Raw genomic sequence first — 14,559 nt, 5'->3', positions numbered from 1 at the left:
TAGAGCATAGGGAGATGGATCTTTTGCAAATAAGATGGAGTGGAAAGGAAGCAAACTTCAAAAGAATTTAAGACCTGTTATGCAACTCTACATGATGAATATTATCATCATATAAACAAATATACAGTAACAAAAATAAAAATCAATAAAATAAAACAAAGTATGAAGAAAAAAGGAATTCACATTTTGACAAAAATAATAGTATGCTAACTGAAATATCAAAATGAAATAAATATCTCAAGGTTTTATTTTTAGATCTTTTTTTTACACAAAAGGGCATGTGTGGCCTTGATACGGAGGAAGTCAGGATTCCGCAGGATGTATAGATCTTACTATAAACCTGGGTGTGGTGGTGCACACCTGTAATCCCAGCACTCAGGAGTCTGAGGGAAGAAGATCGCTTCAAGTTCAAGGCCAGCCTTGGTTACATAGTAAGTTTGAGGTCACCCTGTCTAAAAAGACCAAAAGAAAAAACAATTAAAAATAAATCTTACTTTGATTATTATATATATGAAATATATATAATACAGTCATATTCTATATTGCATAATCTTTGCAGAGCTTTGCAAACTCCTAGTCAATATTTAGAAATATGTTATATGAGTTTCCTAAAATGCAGACTAATAATGTATATTGCAGACACACCATAATAACTATTACAATTTATTGATTTTTATTCAAGAGGACTAAAATATTTACTATTTTCAAAACTGCATATCTTTAAAATGAATTTGGTGAAGTGATCTAAGTAATTATTGAATTACCTGCACTCATGGACTGGGGATTTAGCTCAGTGGCACAGTGCCTGCCTGGCAGACGCAAGGTCGTGAGTTTGATTCCCGGTACCAGAAATAAACTCAAAAAAAGAGCAAATCACCTCTACTCCCTTAGTACTTTACTAGTGATAATATAAGTGTATAGTGATATATATTTATCTACATCCACACAATGAGATGTTATATGTGCAACTGATCATATATATTTGAGTTTTGCTAAATAATAATGCTCAATTTGCCATAGTCAATAATTTACATTTTATTTAATAGCTTATATATTTGATGATAATTCATTAGCTAATGTAGTAATGCCCTGAGATAACAGTATAATACATGAAAGAAATAAGCTCACCTATTGGAAGGTGTGATGTCTTCATATCCAAACTGAATTCAAACCTAATCCAAAGCTTCTAGATGGTCCACAATTGCTTCTGTTCGTAGATGTGAGGAAAAACCTCATGAAACATTGTCAAGTATTATCGGGGAAACATTCCTTGTTAGAGTCCAGATAAGAATGGCCCCCAAAGGCTCATATGTTCAAAGCCGGTATATTTGGAAAGTGACTTAATCATGGGGAGCTAACCTCATCGATGAACTAATTTATTGATAAATTCATACCTGAATGTGCTTTCAAAAGGTGGGACCAGGTTGGAGGGGATAGATCACTGAGGATATAACCTAGAAGGGGATATTCTTATCTGAGCCTCCTCTTCTTTCTTTCTAACTGTCTGCTTCCTGGCTGCTACAAGGCGGGCAGCCATCATCTACATGTTCTTACCTATGACGTCAGCCCAGAGGCAGCCAGTCACGGAATGAAATCCCCGAAACATGAGGCGGAGTAAACCTCTTCTCCTTTAAGACGTACGTCTGTTAGGTGTTTTTGCCAAGCAACAGAAAACAACTAAAAGAGTCCCTTAGTTTTCTCTTTGTTTTATAGCTGTGTTCGTAGTTACTTGATTTTTAATTTCCAAAAACTCCATAAGAAATTAAATGCTGCTTCTTTGCCATCATACTAAATGAACCACGAAGTGTTCAGCTCTTAGCAGTCTACGTGAAATGCCGTGGTAATGAACTAGGATCTATGGGTTTTGTGAAAAGTGGCTAAGAAATTAGGAACAATGGAGAGTGATACGTGTGTATTCCTGCGCTCGAGAAGCTGACAGATGAACTAGCGGCCTTTGGCGCTGGGACCTCCGTATCTTAATGTATTTGCTAATGACGAGGAGGAAAACAGAAATCTGGAGATAGTGAAATATTCTGACAACACTAAACTATTTTGGTTAGTTAAAAACTAATGAGGTTTGGGAGATGCTCCAGATGGCTGTAATCATACTAGAGAACTGGGCAGCCCCATGGCAGATGAAATTCATATTTAATAAATGTACAGAAAGGAATATTGACATTATCATCTAAACTCTCTGTGTATACCATGAGGTTTTGATCTTGCAAGTTCTCTGAGGAGCTAGACATTGACTGCTACCATGGCTGCTTCAATAAAGGTGTCCCACAACGCATATCTTTTTGAAAATGGCTGAGTAGATGCTTGGGTGTGTTTAGAAAGAGCTTTGAAATTGTAAATAATAGAGAAAGCTGTCTTGAGACAGATAAAGAGTGTTTCGCCCATTGTAGTATGATTGGTTTTGTTCTGGGTAACAAGTGAGAAATGACAGAGACAAGGAAGTCAGAGAAGCTTGTGCAGAGAGTGACTTACGCCTAAGTAAGAGAGAAAGACAGGCTGACAACCGGAGAACACATTTACATACACTCCAGCCCTTTAGTACCATAAGCTTTTCAATTGTGAGCAAGATTTGAACCATAGAGAATTTGATCTCATTAACAGGGCAGCAACTGTGGGGACTTGACAATTAATATGTGAGACTGAATATTTGGCACTTGAAAGTGAAAAATTCAAGGTTCAGCTTTGTTCAGGTAGTGGGCTGTGGGTGCTAATTTCTGAATGTGTGTATTATAGTCTCTTTGTCGTGTTCATACCTAAGAAAAGGAGTGATTATATTAGCATATCAAAGACTGTTTTCCAATCACTGCGCTAGTATAATATACTGAAATGGCAGGGAAAGTGTTAAATGCGTGTGCAGAGATCACCTCTGAGAATGTTAATAATAAACTGTCCACCAAACATACATATGTTTTAGTTTGTTAGGAATTTGTAAGAAAAAGAAATGAAGCATATAGCTTGTTTATAACATTTCCAATTAAAATGGAGTAAAATATTTAAGAAGTTCGATGTTCATTGATAAAGTTGACAGCTATTTAAAAACTGAATGAAACCACTTACTGTGTTTAAGGAAGGAAACATGAAGATGTGTACACTGTAGTTTAAATTTTGAACGTCCACAAGGACCCATGGTTTGCAGATTTGGTCACTAGCCTGTGGCATTACTGGAATGTCATCGAGGGTTTAGTAGGTGCAGTCAGTGGAAAGAAGCCAGGTAATTGTGACGCAGCTGCGGAAGGGCCTTGAGACTTCAAGCCTTCCTCTCTGTCTTTTTGATCCAGGTGCGGCGAGATGAACAGGCTTCTTTTCCGAGAATTCCTACGGCATGTTGCACGAACCCAATGCAGAAGGGCCAAGTAGATGAAACCTTTGAGACCATGATCCAAAGTACACGTTTTCCCATTAACGTGTTTACCTCAGGTATTTTTGTCACATTAACAGAAAAGTGACTAACACGATTTACACATTGTTTTCTCAAGGAATTTTAAACATTTGCTATATTAAAGATAAGTGAAAATATTAGGGCACATGTTCCATTATGTATAACTGAATAATTCTTAATCATCTTGTCACACTGACATGCTTTACATGAAGTAAAAATAGTTAGTCCTAAAAATATGATCAACAGGTATCTAAACATGCTACACATTTAATAACCATTAAGTATAATTTAATAGACTACACTGAAATATAAATATAACAGAAGTTACCTATGTTTATATCATGTATTTTTTAGAGTATGTATTTAATATATATATATCTGTAAAATACAACTATATAAGTATATGACAATTGAGTACAATACTATGTATACTATATAAGTATATACTATATAATACATGAACAATACTACACTGTATTATATTGTATACTATATACTTTACTATCTATACTGTGATATATTATACTGTATACTATATAATACATGCACAGCAGTGTATTATATCACTGTCACTAATCTCTATTTGTTTACTATGAAACTCCTTTTGATACATGATTCTTGAATGAAGAAGAATCAGCTATACTTTCTATTTTCCCCTGGAGCAACACTTATAATATTTCGGTACTAGAACAGTTTTTTTCTTGATGAAAGCTTTATGTTTGTAAAAACAATAATTCACAGTACCTTCTTCCTAATACCTTTCTGTAACAGAAGTACATGTGAATTAAGATGATCCATGAAGTGTTTTCTCTACATTAAATATTTTAATGAAAAGCTAAAGATTTCTGATGTAAAAGTCAGAGTACAGCCATGCTACATATCTCTGTGCATTATTTCGATATATTTTTCTTAGATTTTTAAAGAAAATTATAAAGACATTTCTTTGCCTCTTTATAACAGGAAAACTATTTAAGTGTAGGTTTAAAAATTTGTAATGGTTTCCCATCGCTAGGAAGCCGAAACCAGCTGGGAGGCCGAGCGAACCCACAACTCCTGAAACAGTAGCAGTGAGAAACGAGCGCCGCAGCAAGGAGGAAGGAAGCCCCGTTCAGTAGCGATCCTTGTCAGAAGCGCGTCCCTCTGAACGCCACATGTTGTCTCAAGACGGTGAACAGACTGTTTCCACGGGGATAGCCGAGTCAGTCACAGCGTACTGAAGGAGGGCACCTGAAGCTGTGATTGAATCCTTCTGCATGCATCTGCACTGCCCTCTGGCTCTCAGGAATCCTAGAATTCAACTCTGCCTAGCAATAAATCTCTCTCAGTGCACTACCTTGCAAATGCACCATTAAATCATGCTGTTTCCCTTTTACTGAGGAGTCTGTAAAAGTGAAAATGAGTAATATTGGTCACAGCAGTTACAAACAAAAGTGGTTCCACGTGTGTTTGAGGAGGCAGATCCCTTTCCTGCAAGGGCAGCCGCGGAGTAGGAAAGCTCACCCTAGCATCAAGCAGATCCCCTGCTTCTCCAAGAAAGTTCTGCTTGTGTGAAACCCTCCTGATGAAGGATTGGATTGCAAGGATGATGTAGTTTGTAGTGGTTATTTGTTAATAGTAAACATAAAGACAACGAAAAAGAAATAAAGAATAAAAACACTTGCAAAATATTTTTTTCTAAGGAAGACGTTCAAGGCCAGGAATAAAATAATCACAGTAGCATCGGTTTGGGAAGATTTACTCAACTCTTTCATGCTAAACTCATGTAGATTCATGAGCACACACTCAAAAGCAAACCAACTGCTTCAAATATTTTTCCCTTTTTCCCTTTTCGGAATAATTTTAATTTTCCCAAGAGCCCTGGATTCAGAGTCATGAATAAGAAAATGACTGCAGATCCACTCAGTGGATTAATTTTACTCTTATATTTCCTGCCTTCAAACTACGCAAAAAATCCTAGTTCAAACTATGCAGAAAATTCTCGCACATTACAAAATTGTAGCATTTTGCATGTAAATGAATGGGTAAGTAAAATTTCTACTAGTGAATTCATAACTAGAGAAATAAGATGGGCAAAACTGAAAGCAAAAGAACATTTGCGCTTGTAGACTGATTTATTCTGAACATTTAAAAGTGTTGCCTCTTTGGGAAGAGTCCCTAGCAATGTGTTTGTTGTTACATCATACATCCCAATTAATGGAAAGAGTTAATTATCCTCCATGAGATAGTTTCCCTCTCTTCACTTTTCTCGACTATGCATGGTCTCTAGCATGTACTGAAGCACAAGATATATTCTTAATAAACATGTGCATGAGAACATTAAGGAATAAATGGATGATTTTATCAAAATATACGTGGGCAGAACATCCAACAGCTATGACATGAAGGAAAGAACAACAGAGGAATTCAGAAGGCATAACAGTGAGAAATGGAGGCCCTGTCCCACCATGATGTTGAAAATGCAAGACTTCAAGAAATCTATGTTACGGTATCCCATCAATATATGTACATATACACACACATATGTAGTGATAAAAATACCATTAATGTTTCAACTTTAAAATTTATTACAGTAAAAGACACACTGTCATCAATCACCCATACAATGCTTTTGCTTATTTTGAACACACTTAGGAGGTCATTCTTGCCACTTTCTTAAGCAGTTCTGGAAGTGCTCTTTCATGACTATCTTTAGTTGCAATGTCACAGCTGCCTCTGTGTCCTGATCAATCTCAAACCTTTACCTCTCATGGTCATTTTGACTTTGGAGAAGAACCAGAGCCTCACAGTACAAAATTCAGCAGATAAAGTGGGTGATGAAAAACCACAATATTTTAGTTTTACAGATATTGCCAGAAATGGTTGATTGATGAGCTTTGATAAAAAAAATACAGAGAATGATTAAATTAAAAACAATATTTCAGTAAAAGACACATCGCCATTTATCACCTTCAAAACACTTCCTCTTGCTCAGAATATACTCATCCAACTGTTCTGGCAATGTGGTTTTTTTACTATATTTAAAAATATCTATTACACATTGTAAATAGATAGGTGGACAGATAAATAGATATACAGATTCACAGATTGGTAGGCAGAAAACTGCCATCCACTTGAATTTTTCTAGGAAATAATACAGAAATTCCTTTAAAATTCCTGTTCCTGAAGAGTAAAGGATAGTATTCTTAGATGATGTAATACTGTAGTCTGAAATGAAAATTCCTTATCTCTTGATTATTTCCATGTTGTCATTTTGGTTCACCACCAAAATGTATGAACAATAATGTGACTCACCATCTTCTAATATTAAATGACCTATATCCATCCTTGGCCATCTTTCCCTTTTCCATTGAAAAAAGAATCTTTTTCACTCTCAACTTTGTGTAAATGCTTTATCAATCCTTATATGTGTCCCTCATTTCTTTTTCATTAATGAATCCTTTATCACCACTGAAGGAATCTACTTCCTTTTGCTAAAAATTGAAGTCTTCCATTTACTATCTATCCTTGCTTTCAATTTTCTTTTCTGATTGTCAATACTGGGAATTGAACACAGGGTCTTTTCAATGTTTTTGTCTCACAATAACTCCACCAAAAGTGCAAATACTGTCTCAGCCATTGGACGGGTGAAGGTATGATTAAATTATTCTAACTGCCTAACAAGCACTACCCTTCTCAGCTTCTGTCTCTCTGCTGGAGAATTTCTTTCCATTGGAAATGTTTACTTTATTGTTCACCCTCAAAATCTATATTTATATTGTTGCCAGATCTATTTCTAACATAATGACACATCTATAGAGTCAGCTGAAAATAAGATGTCAATAAATGTTATTGCGTAACTAAACAAGCTTCAATTATTTCCCCAATATAGGTGATGTAGCATAAATTCATATAATAGGATGGTCAGTAGCTAACATCTATTTATGTCATTACTATAGGTAAATCCAGAAAGAAGAGATTTTGAAAACTGGCAGTCTAAAACTTGAAATTTAATTTCCTAATGTTCTAGCAACCTTGGATGATACTGTAATATTAGACTGTTTGCACGCTGTAAAATGAAGATTGCAATGCTAACTCTATAATATGAGTAATAAAACAAGGTTAAGTGTTAAAGTCATGAAATATATTAGGGTCACACATGCTAGTAGGCCTTTTAAGATGGCTTTTCTTTTTTACTGACAAGATACTTAAGGATAAGAACAATTACCTAATCAAAATAGTGCTCTACAAAATCAGATTTAATGGCCAAAGGATCGGATTTTGGACCTGTCACAAGTTTTGTTGAGAAATTCAGTTCATTTATCAGCATGGATGCTATCTCACATGCAAAACAATTTTGGCTTTTTAGAAGTGTGGTCAGAATTAAATGAGATACCATATATATAAACACCAATTTGTTGCTGTTCTTATAAAGGAGAAAGTAAATCATATTAAGATTTTCCCCAGGGCATAGTGTAAAACTCTCACAGAGATTTATCAGTTAGTGATTACCAGTGTCAGTTTGTTTTTCCATTATTAAAACTAATTTTTACATCTGTTTACTGGCCTGTTTTAGGAATGGAAATAACTACCCATCAAGATGAGTAGGCTTAGTTATTTTATTGTTTTCTGATTTATTATTTTACAAACTGGCAAAGCATTTACCCTTCCTTTCTCAAAAAACATTCAATAAACTTCAGCTCCTCAAATATTAGTACTTGATTTCTCTTCTTTGCAGCAATCAAATGTTGATAGAAGTGAATCTGTAGGTAAAAATTTTCAAAAACTTAGGAAACATCAAGAGAATCTTCTAGATCCAATTTCCAAATGCATAGCAACATATATGCACAGCCGTATTAAAAATCAAACACAGCATTTCATTTCAGCCATGCTGTTATAGCCCAAGTGGTTGGGCTTACTGAATTCTGCTGTGATACTAGAGAAAACTGAATTACTATTCAGTACTCATTTCTCCAAATATTTAATTTGCCAGAGATTGTTGAAAGGGTTTCATTACAGGTATTTAGGCAGGATTAGGAAATCCACTGGTGCTGATTGTGTCCACACAGATATGTGATATTTGGCTCCCTATAGCTACATGCTTTGAGATTGGAGTGTGAGGCTCCACGGTCCTGAGCTGTCTTTGCTCTGTAATTGCATGGGCTGACTTCACTGGGCTGAATGTGTATTGCAATTGAACTAAAATGGGTCTGTTTTTCACCAAGCACACTTTGGTCATGCATCAATGCATTTTTAATTAAAAGTGGTGACAGGTACAATGGTGAGGCATGCCAAATAACTTGCTCAAACATTCTATATCCTCAAAGATAGGCAATCAGAATTTTGTGTCTGTTAGTCAGGAAGAGAATATTTCCATTAAATATTAGAATATTAAATATCTCAAAACTTAGTAATACATCAATACAGTAATACAGCATTTCTGTTGTAAGTACTGTACCATGGATACTTCATGCGGCTTCATCAAAATAAAATATTTATTGTCGACAGAACTAAAATTGGTGACAAACAATCTGATAGGCATCCTCATTATATTTTTACTGCTCACAATGAAGACCTGAGAAATTAGTAGTAGGGTGAAAAGCAGAGTCAATTAGAAAATGACTGTTTCAGTAGAACAGAAATCACAGCAGAAACTTAGACACAGCAGAATAAGGAGACACTTGAGAACATCCACATGAAGACCCAGGAACAACACTACAATATTGCTATGTTGATACAGAGATCTTACAGAAAGGCTTAGCTCTCCAAATAGTTTCTAATTGAAAGTGAAACCTAGGTGAACAGCAAAGAATGCAAATTTTTGAATCATTTGCATTTACATATATTGAAGTGAAGTTCTCCAAAACCAATGCCATAAATGTGATTTGGCGATTTTATTTTTATTTTGTTGTTTTTTGAGGTGATTTGGCAATTTTAGTTTGACTAAAAATACTAAAATGAGTGATTTAATCACAGATGAAATAAATTTAAGAAAATGGACTCTTTAATGGTCATGTGATTTGAGAATTGATGTTCATATATCAGTATTTTACATTTTAAAAAAATTAACTCACACTTAAGCAAATTATAGTGTCAAATAGGGTGGAGTGAAGCATTGACTGAAGTCACTCAGGTCTGTTTTGTATAATTTGATATTATTTCAGCCTGCAGAATTATAGAAAAGAACTTCAAATCACATATAACAGCTGGGTTTCTAGGATATACACACAAATATCCATAAAAAATATACATAACCCAATTTAAAAATTAACAAAGCACTTGAGTAGATATTTCTACAACGATATTGAAATTTTCAATATACACATGCCCGAAAACACTATGATGAAATATAACAAAGTCCAAATTACAATTTGGAGGAGGTATATCTTCATATTGACTTACAAGTTTGATCCTAGAATAGTTAGTGAAAATAACAGAAAATAGCACGTATGGGTGAAGATGTGGAGAAATAAGCACCCAGGACACTGCTGGTGGTAATGGGAAATTGTCGAGCCCCTATGGAAAACTGATGAATCTTCAGACTGTTAAACAGAATCAGCACATGATCCTATAGTTTCACCCATAGGTAATTACACCAAAACTTTCAACAGATTCTTAAACATGGGCACTCCTGTTGGGAGCAGAACTACTGATAAGAGTAAACGGGGGAATAGCCCAAATGCTCATAACTGGATGAATACATAAATAAAGTGTGGCATAAACATTGGATGAAATGAACATTATTGAGTGACAAAAATGCTGGAACATGTTACAGTGTGCATGAAATTGCAGAACACTTTGTTAAGGAACAAAAAATAAAATGTACACAGTATCATAACATTTATATGAAATTTGACAATTGATAAATCCATACCTATTGTAAGAGAAATCACATTTGTTATTTCCAGGGTCTTGAAGGTGGAAAGAATGGGAGAAATTGCTTAATGGGTAAAGGATTTTTATTTCAAAGTTATGGAAAAACTTTGGAACTGGATACAGATTGTGGATGAAACACACTGTGAATGTACTAAAATGCCATATAGTTGTTTGCTACACAAATTTTAATTTTGTGTTATTTCATGTCAGTCAATCAAAAACACTCTAGAAAGTGGACTGATGTTCATGTATGTTCATAAATATTATTTCTTCAATAATACAACCAATATAACATTTTCTAAACTGTAAAAGAGAACAGACAATAATTGCTAACTTTATTATTCCTCTTGTAGCAGTATTGTGTGAGATATACAGTAACAAAAAAGTATCTGTGCCTTTTTAATGTATGTTACACTGTCTCAGAAAAAATTCTAAGTCCAAAAGAAACTGGTAAAACAAACATGTAAATTTAGTTTGTAATCTTATAATCCCAATAAAAATTAATGGCATGTTGACTTGCTTTCTTAGAATGAATTTTCACATGTTACTGATTCAAAGAAGTATATTAGATGATACCTTTTACTTTTGTGCTCTTCGGTTTTCAGATATAGTCAATAAATTTCATGAAAAAATTTTATTTCATGCTTCTTTTTAATTTCAGCTGTTTAAAAATATAATTTGTGAACAGGAATTGTGTGTGTCTAACTAGTACAGCTTGATGTCTTCATATAAATATCTACTGTTCAATGATCAACACACAGCAAGCTAATTAACATATCCAGGGCTTCAGGCTTGACTGAACACAGAGGTCCATGTACTTTGTTGAAATAATGCAGAGCCTTTGATGACTTTCTGTCACTATTTCATGTGTGTAAAATTGGTGCTATACTCACCTTATAGGCAAAGAGGAAAAACTTAACCATTATCCTAAAAGAAAGTTATTAAATATTTGTCAGCTTAATTACTATTTTCCTCAATGAGTTATTCTTGAATTGCTAATAGATTCCAAAGAATTGCAGATACAATGACAGCTTAATAAGAACAACCAAAAATTGAAATGGACAGGTGCAGTTTACAAATGAATGCTAAGTGAAAGGAGATGATTTCCCTATCACGTTAACTGTTGAGACATATTAGCAAGTTAAAGATGTCTTTAAATAATAAAACAAACACATAGGAAAAGTTTCTGTAAAAGTGTAAACCAAGTATGCCTTCCAAAGATTATGAAATGTACGTAAAACAATTTTTCTTCTGAAATTACTATGACAGTTCGGAAGTCGATATGCCTTTTAAAGCTACAGTAATTCGACTCTATTTCTGAAAAATATATCAACTGGTATTATAGAAAATATAGGCATGTTATATTATTATTGTCAAATTCTGAGTTCTCTTAATTCCTATAGGTTATAATTACTGACATCCTGGATTTCTTTGTACAAGTAACTTGCTATCTTCTAGTTCTGTACAGTTGTGCTTTTTAAATAAGCCTCTTGTAGAAGAAAAACTATGTGCTATCTCTGTATGCTTTGCAACATTCCAGCTTTAATTAAAATGTAATGCTGGTCAAAAGACCTGAAGGGAATTTTCATTTAGCCTCCTATGTAGTCTGGAACACTAGGTCATATTTACTAAACAAAGGTAAATGTCCTACAGGTAAATGTTCCAACATCCTATTTAGTGACTGAACCAAACTTTCAGGTAAATTAAGACCCAGCAGAAGAGCAGCATTGCATATTTATGCTCTGACTTCTTCATGTGTTTGGTAGCTGTGCACTGTTGTTAAGTAGCTTCTTAACACTACTGATTTTTCAGAAATCCTGAGAATAAATCAAACTAATATGTTGTCACCTACAAAATCCCTTCCACTTTTGCTCACACAATAGAACTTTAAATTTATTATAATTCCTTGTTTACTTTTACAACTACAAATGATGTCTAGGATAAGGTACAACACTGACTTACTTAGATTAAATCTCTTCTATCTAAAATAGTGCTGACATATGAGATAGGTATTCAAGAACTCTTTGTTCAATAAAAGAAAGCGGATCCAAAGAGCAAAATTAAACAAATTGTGAGTTTTTCCCCTTTACTTTTCTTTGGATTTCTTAGGTAAGAGAAACCATGAAATATATAATCATTTCTGATTTATTTCACTTTGCATTATGATCCCAATGTGCAATCATTTCATATGAAAGACTCAACTTTATCCTTTGTTAAGGCAGACTGCTATTCCACTGTATGTATACACCAAATTGTATTTATCCACTTATCTGCTAATAGATGTATAAGTTGCTACCAAAATAGACCTACTATGAGTCATGGTGCTACAAATGTGGATATGTGTGTCTCACTGTAATATATGTTTCACTCTTTTAAGATGATATGTAAAAAGGGTAAGGCTGGTGTGAATGAAATTTTTATTTTTGGTCTTTTTAAACAATCTTCATACTGAATTTTATAGTGGTTGAAATGTTTCTTTGCCCTACAGCCTCCCTAGCATTTGTTTTTTGAGTTGTTGATGATAGTCATTCTTTCCAGAGTAAGATGGAATCTCAGTGTTGTTTTGGTTTGAATTTTTCTAAAGGCTAAGAGGCTGAACATTTTTTTATGTTCTTATAGTCCACTTCTTCTTCTTCATATGAGAAGTGTCTGTTCATTTCAACTGCCTATTCTCAACTGGATCTTTTTATACTGGGAAGCCTAATTTTTTGTATTCTTTATATATTCTATATATTTGTCCTTTGTGTGAGGAATAGGTGACCAATTCTTTCTTAATCTGTAGGTTATCTGTTCATTCCAATGGTCATTTCCTTTGCTGCCTTTTTACTTTTTTAAATCTGATATAATTTCATTTGTTGATTCTTGCTGCTATTTCTCATGCAATTGGGACTTTTCATTTAGAAAGTAGAGTTCTATTCCTATGACTTGGAGAGTTTTACCTATTTTATCTTCCATCAGATCAACTGTTTCTGTCTTAAGATCTAGGTCCTCAGTGTGTTTAGATTTTATTTCAGTAAAATGTGGGGAACAAGGGTTCATACGTAAGCTTTATGGCATAAACGGGTGCCTTAGTTGCCATTCTCATTGCTGACACAAAATACCCAAAATATCCAACACCCAAAGTCCAAGAAGGAAAGGTTTATTGTAACTCACAGTTTTTACACCTTGAGGGGCTTCTAGGTAGGGTGGCATGGCAGAGTGGCTCCCCAGGGGAGAAATAGTTTATGGCAAAGCCAGGCAGGCAGAAGGCAACAAACAGCAAAGTGGCAAAGAAGCAAGGAAGCAGCGGGCAATGACACACAGCTTCCCTTTTACCATCCATTATACCCTTAGGGTGGGCAGCCCTCACACCCAGAGTGGGCTTTCCCATTACCCACATCCAAAACCAAGCCAAACCCATCAGTGGACCACGTTAGCAATCTCACACTCTTGATGTTAGCATCACACCCTCAATCCCAGCGTCACTCACTGTGGACCCAGCCACCTCTGAAAAGGCCCATCTGTGACTGAATGTGGCTTTGGGGGGACATCTAGACACAAACTATCATACCAGGTACCCCAGAAATTTTTGCTAAAGAGGCTATCTTTTCTCAGGTGTCTATTTTTGTCCTCTTTGTCAAAGATCAGGTGGCTAAATGTGCCTAGAGTTGCTACTGCGTCTTCTATTCTGTCCATTGATCCATTAATAAGACCTTTTTGTCATTATGTCTCTGTCATACGATTTGAAATCTAGGACTGTGTTGTCTCCTGCATTTGTTGCTCATTGTTCTTGCTGTTCTGGGTGTCTTCTTGGTTCTTGTGCAAATTTTAGAAAATTGTTTTCTAGTTCTGTGATATATGTTGTTGGTATTTTGATTCTCATTGCATTCAATCTCTACCAGATTTGGTAGTATGGTCATTTTAAATATATTGATTCTGCATAACCAGGGAGGGTGGGCGCATTTCCATTTTCTGATATGCTTTTTGATCTCCTTTCTCAGAGAACTGTCGTCTTCACTGCAGAGATGTTTCACTGCATAGATTAAGCTAATTCCTAAACTATTTGAAGCGATTGTGAAGTGACTGCTTTCCTAATTTCTTTTTGGTAAATCCCTTTTTGGTGTACGTGAATACTATTTGTTTTGTGTGTGGACTTTGTAGTCTGCTACTTTGATGCATTTATTAGCTCCAAGGGTCTTTTGGTGGTGTTATTTTAATCTTCTATGTAAAGGATCAGGTCATCTCTGAATAGAGATAGTTTCACTTTTTCCTTTTCCATTCAAATCATTTGCTTTCTTTCCTTTGCTTGACTGCAATGCCTAAAGTGTCAAGTA

At 34.8% G+C, this 14,559-nt stretch overlaps 1 long non-coding RNA gene across 3 annotated transcripts in view; it reads left to right on the top strand.

The window, feature by feature from the left end:
- LOC102021281 overlaps positions 1-10,854 on the top strand; it is a 22,792-nt gene extending 11,938 nt beyond the window's left edge. Inside the window, exons 1-4 of one of the 3 annotated variants that reach the window (XR_262018.2) lie at positions 1,546-1,637; positions 3,294-3,432; positions 4,407-5,415; positions 7,330-10,854. This is a non-coding gene — a long non-coding RNA (uncharacterized LOC102021281). Of the gene's footprint in view, positions 1-1,545; positions 1,638-3,293; positions 3,433-4,406; positions 5,948-7,329 lie in introns of those variants that run through there. The other 2 variants (XR_001235233.1, XR_001235234.1) reach the window with 2 other exon arrangements.
- The last annotated feature ends 3,705 nt before the right edge of the window (positions 10,855-14,559 follow it).

Source organism: Chinchilla lanigera, unplaced genomic scaffold, assembly GCF_000276665.1.
Source record: "Chinchilla lanigera isolate Chin_1 unplaced genomic scaffold, ChiLan1.0 scaffold00039, whole genome shotgun sequence".
Lineage (NCBI taxonomy): Eukaryota > Metazoa > Chordata > Mammalia > Rodentia > Chinchillidae > Chinchilla > Chinchilla lanigera.
This window is presented reverse-complemented; position numbering and strand designations above follow the sequence as displayed.